Source organism: Dasypus novemcinctus, chromosome 12 (assembly GCF_030445035.2).
Source record: "Dasypus novemcinctus isolate mDasNov1 chromosome 12, mDasNov1.1.hap2, whole genome shotgun sequence".
NCBI classification, from domain to species: domain Eukaryota; kingdom Metazoa; phylum Chordata; class Mammalia; order Cingulata; family Dasypodidae; genus Dasypus; species Dasypus novemcinctus.
Window position 1 is genome coordinate 39,293,863 of NC_080684.1, and position 11,130 is coordinate 39,304,992.

Consider the following 11,130-nt stretch of genomic DNA (forward strand, 5'->3'; position numbering starts at 1 on the left):
CAGTCTGGACAACTCACCCTCCCTTCTGTGTGCTTTTTTGTTCATCATTTTTTATTTATGTGAAGTCCTTTTTCAGCTTCTATTTGCCCATCAAACTGTGCCCACTCTTCCAAGGATGGTCAAATGCATCCTTCTTCCTGAAATTCCCCTGTTCCCTCAGCTACTGGTTGTATATTTCTTTCTTGGGCTTTTTACTTTTTATTACAGTTATCCCAATCTTTCTTGAATTTCTTTTTGTGCATGTAGTTTGCATCTTTGATGAAAATAATTTATTCAAAGAAAAGACTGTTTCTTATTATATGTGTATCTTCTACTGTAGGAAACACAATGCCTGGCATGTAGTAGAGACTTACTTTTTTTTTTTTTTTTTACTTGAATGGAACCCTCAAAAATACAATCCTCTTGTCAAACACATAAATTTCAAATAGAAACCAAATTTGGCTAATTATCAACTCTTGACAATCAGATATATGTACAACGATGCTCATCATTGTATTATCCATATAGGTGAAAAGTAGAAAATAAACAAGTTTCTAAAATTAGGGGGCCGATTAAATATTGTATGGTGAGTATTCATATTATGGAGCATTATTGAACCACCAAAATTACATCCTTAAAAACTTTTTAATGACATGAAAAACTTTTTTTGTTTGTTTTTGTTTGTTTTTGTTTTCCTCATTAAACTTTGTTTTAATGGGTCTCAAAATTCCGTGACAGAGTTTTGGTCAAGTTGTTTCCATTTAAAAAGCACTGTCTTTAAAAACTAATAACTTAAAACAGCCACGCAAGAACAAATGGCCCACAAAACATTCCCTTCCTTCTGAAGGTTTTATATTCATTGTTATCATTAACAAGTCGTTTACTATTAAACTTAAATGGCCAATTGGGACAAACAGTTCTTCCACCACTGATTAAGACTAGAGTGGGCAGGTGCTGGGATAATATTCATTTAGCTTTCTGAGCTTTCCGGGCAGACTTGGTGACCTTGCCAGCTCCAGCAGCCTTCTTGTCCACTGCCTTGATGACACCCACAGCAACTGTCTGTCTCATTTCACAAAGAGCAAAACAGCCCAGAGGAGGGTGGTCAGAGAAGCTCTCAATATACAAGGGCTTGCCAGGACCCATGTCAACGATGGCAGCATCACCCGATTTCAGGAATTTGGGACCATCTTCCAGCTTCTTACCAGAACGGCAATCAGTCTTCTCCTTCAACTCAGCAAACTTGTAAGCAATGTGAGCTGTGTGATAATCCAGCACAGGTGCATGGCCAGCACTGATCTGGCCTGGAAGGTTCAGGATAATCACCTGAGCAGTGACGTCAGCTGCTCCCATCGGTGGGCCATTGCTGCTGTCACCAGCCACACTGCTATGATGAACATCTCTTACAGAAACGTTCTTAAGATTGAAGCCCACATTGTCCCCAGGAAGGAGCTTCACTCAAAGCTTCATGATGCATTTCAATAGACTTGAGTTGTAGTGGTGACTGGAGCAAAGGTGACCACCATGCCTGGTTTGAGAATACCAGTCTCTACTCGGCCACAGGGACAGTAGCAATACCACCAATTTTGTAGACATTCTAAAGAGGCAGACACAAGCAAGGATTATCAGTTGGACAAGTAGGGTAGGATGCAATGCACAGCTTCAAGCAGCGTAGTTCCACTGGCAGTGCCATCCTAACAGGTGACTTTCTATCTCTTGAACAAAGGCGTGTTAGCACTGGGCTCCAGCATGTTGTCACCATTCCAACCAGAAACTGGCACTAATGCTACTGTATCAGGGTTGTAGCAAATTTTCTTGTGGTTTTGATATATCTTTATAAAAGCAAGACACAAAACAATGTAAAGAACATGAGATGATGCAAATTCCTCTCGTGATATATTTTAAAAAAGGCACAAAGGAGCTAGGTCACAATGTTAACCGTACCTCTTCCTGGTTATAGGAATACAAGTGATTTTTGTTTTCTCTTTGTAATCTTTTGATTCTTCCAATTTTTCTCAAATGAGAATTCATTACTTTCTTTTAGAAAATAAACAATAGCTATTTCAAAATTAAAAGGATAAAATATGCAAAGATATTTTGAAAGTCTGTCGTTTAGTTACCATTTATTGAACATTTACTGTGTGTTTGGTACTGTTCTAATTGCCAGGAATAAGACAGAGTTCCTATCCTCAAGTTGTTTATACTCAAGTATGAGGAAACAGACAATATGTTGTTAAGTGAATATATAAATGAAATCATTTGCTGGAAATGTGAGAACTGAGTAAGTAGAAGAGAAAATGAGACAGTCAATAAAGTGGGCCTAGGGTGGGTGGTTGAGGGAGCCCTCCCGGGAACAGTGACTGGATTGAGAGCTCAGTGATGAGAGGGAGGAAGCAACATGAAGTTCTACAGAAAGTGGGTTTGAAGCAGAAGGAACAGCAAGTGCAAGGGAAGGAGCCTGGCCTATCTGATGACACAATGAGGCCAGTATAGCTGGTGTGGAGCAATTGAGGTGGAGAAGGGAGGGGGATGAGGCAGGGTCCTCATGCAAGGAGGCAGGCTGTGGCAGAGAGCTCCAGCTCAGGATTGTGTCCAGATCCTGGTAAAGCATTTGGCTCATAGAGTGGTGGCAATGAGAAGTCTGTTGGAGGGTTTTGATCAGGAGAGCAACAGTCACTGATGTTTGCATTAGAAATCCCACTCGGGCGATTATGTTGAGGACGGACATTCTGTATGCATGTCTTTGTGTGATCCGTATTCGAAGAGTAAAACCATTCCAGCCCACTCTAGCCAGTTTAATCAAATGAGGTATGTATTAAAGAGCTCTAGGGAACTTGCAGAAATTCTGGGAGGGTCAGAGAATTAGGTCTGAGGTTTCACCGCTGGCGCTATTCTCCAGTGGGCTCTTTATTAGACCTCGGTGGGCACAGGTCCCACGGCCTGCTTTTGGATGCTGGGACCGAGATGTATGAAGACTTATCTAGCTCTGTGCTTTACAACTAATGAAACACACAGATTTTGATTTGAGGGAAGGCATTGATAGATTTCTAAGAGTTTTCCTGCGAGCTAAGAAACCCAGAAATAACTTGACCGTTACTTCTTTTAACTTCTTTAAAAAGGATTGCTTTAATGAATTCTTTCCAATTACTTCCATTGTTTTCCTAAACCACTGTAAATTCTTGCATTTACAATCCACCTTATTTTTGAAATATTTGTCACTTTTCAGACTGTGTACTTTTATGTGCATGAATTTAAGAAAAAATATATTGATTTTTCTTTTGTGTTTATTCTTAGTAGAAATGCTTAGACAAAGTATCAACTTTGTCTTAAGAAGCCTCTTAAAATACTCAGTTGGTGAGATTAAGTCCACCGTTTCAAGGTAGATAAGGAATGCATTTCAAAAATATGTAACTGAGATATAAACAAATACAATTGTGCATGCCTGAAATAAGTTAGGACACTCAGATGCAGAAGTGTCCTGACCCCTTTCACTCTCACATTCACACACATGTGCACACCCACATATACACACTACCTACAGGGTTACTGTCCTTTGCATATAATCACCTTCCCTGCAGGCCCTGGAACTGTTGGAGATACCTTAGTATGCACTGAGTTCGTTCATCATTTTAAAGTGACCACAGTACAGGTTCGATGGGTTCCATCAATTATGCAGCTGGTTTTTCTTGTCTGGGATGACAATGGATAACTGATCGCCCATTCCCAACCTCCCCTCTCCTCCCATTATTTTTTCCACACCAATGGACTGACCTATTTGCAAGGCTCAAATAGAAGCAGCCTAGCAGTCCAGGAAAAAGTATGTACTCTTGAATCACAACAGGGTGACAGAGGTGCCCAAGGACAGCTGGTGGGAGTGAAAAGGACCAACTTAAAAGCCATAGTTATTTTTGCTGTTCACTCTGAAGTTACCCAAATAAGCTGGGTGAGTGAATATTTAATGTCACCACATCACATATATAAGCTGTACTGTCTGCTTTTAATCTTCATACCAGTTTTATAATCTTAATAAAATTTTAATTAAAAATAAATGAACTGAATATTCTAACGGAACATTTTAAATGCAGACTATAATGCTGGAAGCCTGAGCTCAGCTGGAGATACAAACCAAACTAAAACATTCTAAAATTGCAGAGCTGAGATCTCTCTTCCCCTCTGCTTGAAGCGTATAGCTATTTCTGTGACCAAAACATCCTAAAAATACTACAGGAAGGTCCCAATCACAAGCAGATTGTGATCCAGTCTGCTTTTGTCGTTTGGTTTGGGGGGATGTTTCTTGAATGTCCAGACAAGGGTACTCCCATCTTTCTTTGCGTCGCACCCTCCCAGGACTTTTTTCTGGTCCTTTGCATCTATGTGTGGTAACTGACTCAGACTCACACTTTCCCATGAGATCTACTAAATGCTGAAATCATATTCCCCCCATTTGGCCTAATTCATAATGACATATAAATGAATACTGCACCATGCCTCCTGGAGGAGTTTATATTTAAAAACTGCTTTTGGTTTCAAAAGCATGTCTAATGGAGTTTCAAACAGTATTAGAAAACAAAGTACACAATTCAAGCACCTTTTGGTCGAGATACTTTTGGATTAGTGACCAAATGTTCCAATTCTGGGGGGAAAGTTTCATTTTTTAATGTCATGCCATTGTCCATAGACTTTTAATATTTGTTCAAAATCATGATCATTCAGCACAACCTTAGAGGCCACAGTTTTTGATTCTACAAAATAACAGAAAGTTTTAATTGTGGTGTTTCATGATAATGGGTTTGAGAATTAGTAATACTCTGTGTATTTATCCATTATACCTTCTGATTCTGATTCTATTAAAATTGGTAAGTGCTAAGAAAATCAAGGTCTGAAACAAAGGTGAACTTCTTGTTTCCTGGAAGTGAAAGCCTCATCAGTCATTTAAAAGTTCAGTAAGTCTAAGCAGAAATTAAAAGAGCACAAAAGGAGAAATCACACCAAATATATCATGGAGGATTCTGAGTTCAAGGGCTCTTATTGCCTTCCTGCTTCTCTGTGAATGGTCACTTTCAGATTTCACAGTGCTGAGGCTGGGGGAGCTGATTTCAGGATAAGATTTCAATGGGTTTAAGGCCATTTGTTAGACAAACATTTTAATGCTCATGTTTGATGCTTAGAAAGATTGCTTTTGCTTTTCCTTCTTAATAAGATAGATGGAGCTGAAAGAAGAAATCATTAGGACAGTGTACGTTAAAAAACTGGAGCTTCTAGGCTTTGGATTGAATAGTGTTAAAGTAGTGTTCTCGTATACAGGTTCATTTATTTACTTATTTGTTCCTTTTAAAAAAAGTGTTTGTTGAGCCCTCTACTATGTGCCTGATACTGTTGGGCACTAGGGACAACAATATAACCCAAATGTCATATGATATCAAGTTTTTATTCCATAAGCTGAGAAATTTAATGTCTAATAGAGTTTTTCTCCCCCCCCCCCCCGCCCCCCAGGAGGTACAAAGATCGAACCAAGGACCTCGTACATGGGAAGCAGGAATTCAACCACTGAGCTACATCTGCAACCCAATGAAGGTTTGTTTGTTTGTCTATTTGTTTGTTTTGTTTTTAGGAGGAACTGGAAATTGAACCTGGAATGGAACCTCGTACATGGGAAGCAGAGCTCAACCACTTGAGCTATATCCACTCCCTTGACAGAGTTTCAATTTGCTGAGAACTGAGAGCTGAAACCTGTAGCTTAGAGTCTGTGTTAGCATGATTTTACTATTCAACACTCTGTATTAGCTTGACTTTATTTTCCCAGGAGATTCTTGCCCAGGAGGATGTTTGCCTCATGAACTTCCCTAAATCCCTTTATCCCAACTAGCCTTCATCAGGGTATATAGACTCTCTCTGAACAATAGGTGTTCAGCTGGGCCCATCAAAGGACTCCCTTCAAAGCCTTTCCTCACTGTCTGCCAATACTAAATTATTACGCAACTAATGTACCACACTAATGAAAGAAGTTGTTAGTGTGGAAGGAGTAGGGGGTGTGGGGAGTGAGGTATGTGGGAACCTCTTATATTTTTTAATGTAACATTTTGTGTGATCTATGTATCTTTAAAAAAAAAGATAATAAAAATGAAAAAAAATACTAAACTATTGCATATGTCATAAACCATGTCCAATTCTAAACAGGCTACCACATTGAAAGACCTATCTGAAACTTGACCCTTATAAATGCCCTTCCTTTGAACTCTTTCTTTTTAGTTCTATGAAGACTCTGTAAAAGTGGTGATGCACATTACAGTGAGTAACAAATTTGTTTTTGCTTAATCAATAAGTCTTTTGGCGGCCTTTGTGGGGAGTTGGCAATTGACAGAGATTACCTACTTAAGGCCACTCTGGCTTCAATTATTTTTCTCTCACTACCTTGGTAAGATTAAGAGCACATATATATTAGCAATAACAACTTTAAATTGGATATTACATATCCTTATTCTTGGGGATCCTTTAATCTCCCCACCAGGTTCATAAGTGATTCAATCTCTCCTTCTAAGCTAATGCTACTCAAAGTGTTGTCTATTATCAGTATACTATGAGGTAAGTAAAGGAATTCAGAGTAAAGATCTATGAACAATTGATAAGTGGTGGATTAGAAATTAAAGGGGGAAAAAAAAGCATAAAACAAAAACCCAGACATCACCAGATAGTTTGAGAACCATGGTCTAGACTTCTTGGTTTTTAGTTTACTGGTCCTCCCAACCTTCAGTGTCCCAAGGCAGCTCAATTTTTCTCACTATATTATGCAAAGGAAACTTATTCTTCCCTTCCCTTCTTTGGATCCACCTTTGCAAATGTGGGGAGATATTTAAGGTGTTCTGCTAAACAATGGGATGTGCACTCTAGTTCCCACCCTCTGACAATATAAAAGAATTAGACAAGATCTTGCAATTAGTCTTTTCCATTCTCCCTCCTACAAAAATCTCTGGGAGGAGAAAAGTGTAAAAAGTTAATTTCCCCTAATATAACTTAACGTATTCTTCCAAATGGTAAGAGTTGGTACAGTCAGCTTTGCCTTTAAATCATATTTTTGTCCTATTGCTTCATAATGAATTAGATATTATCCCTGACCTTAAAGGATGCAACATTTCACGAAGAAGACAGCTATGTAAATAAATCATTTCAACACTGCAAGATAAGTGCAAACAGAGAGCTTCCAAGCGCCAGCGGAACAGTGAGGATGGAGGACTGAGTGTTCCTGGGGAAGCAGGGCTTCATCTCCTGCAGGAGCAGGGCCATATATGACTTTTGGGGGCCATAGCCACTTTTGCTCTTTCAGCCCTTTCCTTCATTAAAAAAATATTAAAAACTGTATTTTATGACTATATTGGTATAAAGACAAATGTGTTAATATTATGTGCAAAATATTTTCTTTGACCTAAAAGTTCATTTTTTTTCTTCTGATTTTATTTTATTATTTTATTTTTTTATTTTTTTTACCCCCCGGGAGGGTGGCGGGAGGCCGGGCTGCGCTGGACCAGGCCTGAGGGGCCCCTGCCAGCTGCCCCCCGCCCAGAGTCCCCGCTCCTCGTCCCCCTCACCTCTGTTTACCCTCCTCCTGCAGCCACCCAGCAGTTGCCATGCCAGCACGCCCAAGCTGGCAACAGGCAGCGCTGGCCGGCAACCCCACGCGGGCGACCTTTCGTGCTGTCACGAGGCCTGGAGGCTTCTGCCAGGAACCAGGCTCACACCGCGGGTGGCAGGGTGCCTCCCCTCGCCTCTACTGCCCGCCAGGGGGTGGGTGAGACAAGGGGCTTGAACAGGGCCGGCCCGGGCCGAATCCCGCCTCGGCCTCCTGAGCCGCGTGGCGCTCCACCTGCACGCGGCCTCGCTGCTCTGCACCAGGACACTGCGGAGAGCAGACCACACGGCCCCGCGCAGCTTGTGTTCCAGGAAGGGAGAGGCGCGGGAGCACGTCCATCAGCAAACAGGGAGCGGGAGCTCCCAGGAAGGCAGAGGAGGGGAGGAGGACTGCACCAAGCCAGAGGACGGGCACGGGGGGCAGGGAGCAGGGGACAGCAAGAGAAGGCCAAGCAGGAGTGAGCATCCAAGTGTGAGGAGCAGGAGGAGCGCCCGGCCACCCCAGTGCACAGCCTCTAACGGGGGCGCCTGGCCACCCCGGCGCACAGCCTCTGACGGGGGCGCCCGGCCTCTAACGCGGGCGCCCGGCCGCCCCAGTGCACGGCCTCTAATGGCGTCCCTATTTCTCCCAAAGGCTCCAGAAGTCTCGCCCTGGCAGCGGGGGAGTCCCTGGGAGAGAAGTCGACAGAGGTGCTGGGAGCCTGCCTGGCCACCATCGCGTCCCTCACGGCATCCCCCCACCACGGCCCCTCCACCCTGCTCTCGGAAGCTCGGAAACATTCCTTAGGTGGAGGCGATGGAAGCTTTGAGGCCAGAACCCCTACCGGCGTGGGCAGTGGGGCCCTTCCTTGCCTCAGGTGCCCCCAAGGCAGGGGCTCCCCCCAGACCGCGCGCCCAGCTGGGGCCCAGGAACCGCCTTTCACCAACCCTGGGGCTCAGGGCCGCGTGGACCGGGGAGGAGCCCAAGGGCAGCTTCCCAGACCCACCTGGCGAGGGCTCCGGGCAGTGGTGCCTCGAGTTCTGCCAGCTCCCACCTGGTGCCAGGTGTCGGCAGCAGCTAGGAGCCGCCCTCGACGCGGGCCTCGAGGTGCTGCCTGTGCTCGCGTCCATTCCCCAGCGCTCTGCCCCGACCCTGTGCACACCAAGCCCCTCGCAACAAGCACTTCCAGAGCCAGAAAACAAGCGCCGCTGTTACCCCATTTCCCAGAGAGGAAGCCCGAGGCTCAGCGAGGGCTGAGACTTGCCCAGCGCACAGCGAGGAAGCGGACGTGTCCATCTGTACCGACGCCCGCTGACTGCCTCGGGCAGCACCAGGCCCCAGCGGCGGCCCCAGGACCGGCCAGGGCGCGAGCTGGGCCCTCTGGCCCCGTCCTCCCTCCTGGGGGCAGCTCAGGCCTCAGGGAGCCAGAGGTGAGGACGCTGCCCACAGGCAGAGCCCCTCCCGTCCATGGGGTTCAGGGAGGCCCCACGGCCTCCGGCGACTCCGCCCCACCCCAAAGACCAGGGCAGCCACAGAGATGGGACCTGGGTCGGGTGTGCACGCGCCCCACCCCCAGGCACGGGTCCAGTGACAGGAAGGGACCAAGGGGCAGCAGCCGATTCTGCCGCTCTGCGAGGCCCCCGGACAGGAGGAGGTGGGCTGAGGTCCAGAGGTGCAGAGGAGCCTGGGTGCCCGCGGGGCGCCAGGTCCTCAGGATGGGGGGGGGGGGGGGGACACGCACAGCCCTTCCTTAGCAGCGAGCCCAGGGCTCTCGTGTGGCTGGCACCACCCAGCAGGGTCCCCGGGTCATGAGCGCGGCCAGCAGCGCCGAGGGGCTCCGCGGAGGCTGGGACTGCGTGGTCCTCCGGGGAAGCTGCGCGGCCGGAGCTGCTAGGACCGCCCTGCAGAGGTGCAAGAGCAGAGAATGGGGGGAGACAGGGAGAGACAGGGTGGAGAGACAGAAACAGAGAGAGACAAAAGCAAACAGAGACAGGAAATAGAGCACAGACACAGGTGGACAGTGCTGCGGGGGGGGGGGGGGGCGAGGCCAGGTCCTGGGGCAGCTCAGCTCACACTCACACACCCAGCCAGGCAGGGAAGGGCCACGGCGGGAGGATCCTTTGCTGGCAGGAGGGGGCGGTTCTGGAAGCTTCTCTCCCTCATGCTCTGGACCCTGGGCTCAGCCCTTAGGCACACTGCACCACGGCCTCTCCATTTCCTCTCCATAGCTGCTCCTCCACGGGCCACTCCCAGGGGCTGGCTGGGAGACCCTCCACTAGAGCAGTGGCCGCCATAGGGCATGAGCCACCCCGGCGGCAGGGGCGAGGTCTGCAGACATCCTGCGGGCATGTAGGGAGCGCTCTCGGAGTCTCGGGAGCAGAGGCCATGCAGGCCGCCCCTCGTCCTGCCAGGCTGGGGGCAGCCCCCACACCCCAGAAGGATCCAGAATGTGCAGAGGGTGAGAAACCCCGCAGTCCAGCCTTGACAACCACAAAGCAAAGGGCAGACGCAGGGAAGACGTCGCCCTGCCGCCCACGCCAGGGCCCACGCTGGAGGCCGGGATGCCTATGCAGGGCCCAGCGCCGCGGCCCCCGGCTGGAAAGGCCAGCGGACCCAGCGCCACGGCTAAGCCGAGCACCTAGGTCAGAACGGGCGTGCGCCCCATTCCTCCCCCACCCAGGCTCGGGGTGGCCCGGCTGCCCCTCGGCGCCTGCAGGCCTCTGTGGGGGATGGGCCCCAGCTTCTCTGTGCTCCCCACCCGGGCGCGCCTGCCCGCCCCTCGCCTTGGTGGAGACCTGCCAGGATGGCCCTGCGAGCGCCCTGCGGCCTCTCCGCTGTGCTGCCCGCGCCCACGCTCGGCCCCCAGGGACTCTCTCCGTGTCGGCTTCATCTCTGGAGTTCCCCAGTTCCTCCTCTTCACCAGCACCTGCCCAGGCCGATCCCTCGGCCACCTCCCTGGCCCCATCGCCACCCAGCAGCCAGAGGCCCTGCCTGAAAACCTATGGGAGCGCTTCCCAGCAGAGGACACCAGGAGCTAAAGCCGGGGAGTGCTGGCACAGCTGGCACACCCCACGGGGCAGGAAGAACCAGGGCTCGGCTGCAGGCCCAGCTCCGGCAGCTGCTCAATGCCTGGCAGCCTAGGACAGGGACTGGCCATCCAGAAGGGCCGGGCGCCAAGGGGTCAGTGCCTAGAGATCTGGTGGCCCAGCACCACTGGGCTCAGTCCTGGCCGGTCCAGCGTCTGCCAAGCGCCGCGGGGATGGGGGCCCCTCCTCCGCTCAAGGCCGCTCTGAACCCACCCCGTAGTGCAGCACCCACCGAGGGCACCTCCATGCCCCCGACATCGAGCCACGGCTAGGGCTGCCTGCTGGGTCCTGTCTCCTCCTCAGGTTCCAGGGCAATGCCCCGGCTCCTTCTCCCTCCTCGGGGGTCCAGGACAATGGCCCAGGGCTCCTCCATCCTTTCTCCGAGGCTCAGTTTCTCTAGAACCGTGATACCAATGCTCTCCTTCATTTCTGCATCTTTTCTTTTTTTCTCTCCCCAGAAAA

General features: G+C 48.7%; 1 pseudogene; it reads right to left on the bottom strand.

The window, feature by feature from the left end:
- Positions 1-940: 940 nt before the first annotated feature.
- LOC101420009 (elongation factor 1-alpha 1 pseudogene) lies at positions 941-7,942 on the bottom strand (annotated as a pseudogene).
- Positions 7,943-11,130: the final 3,188 nt, after the last annotated feature.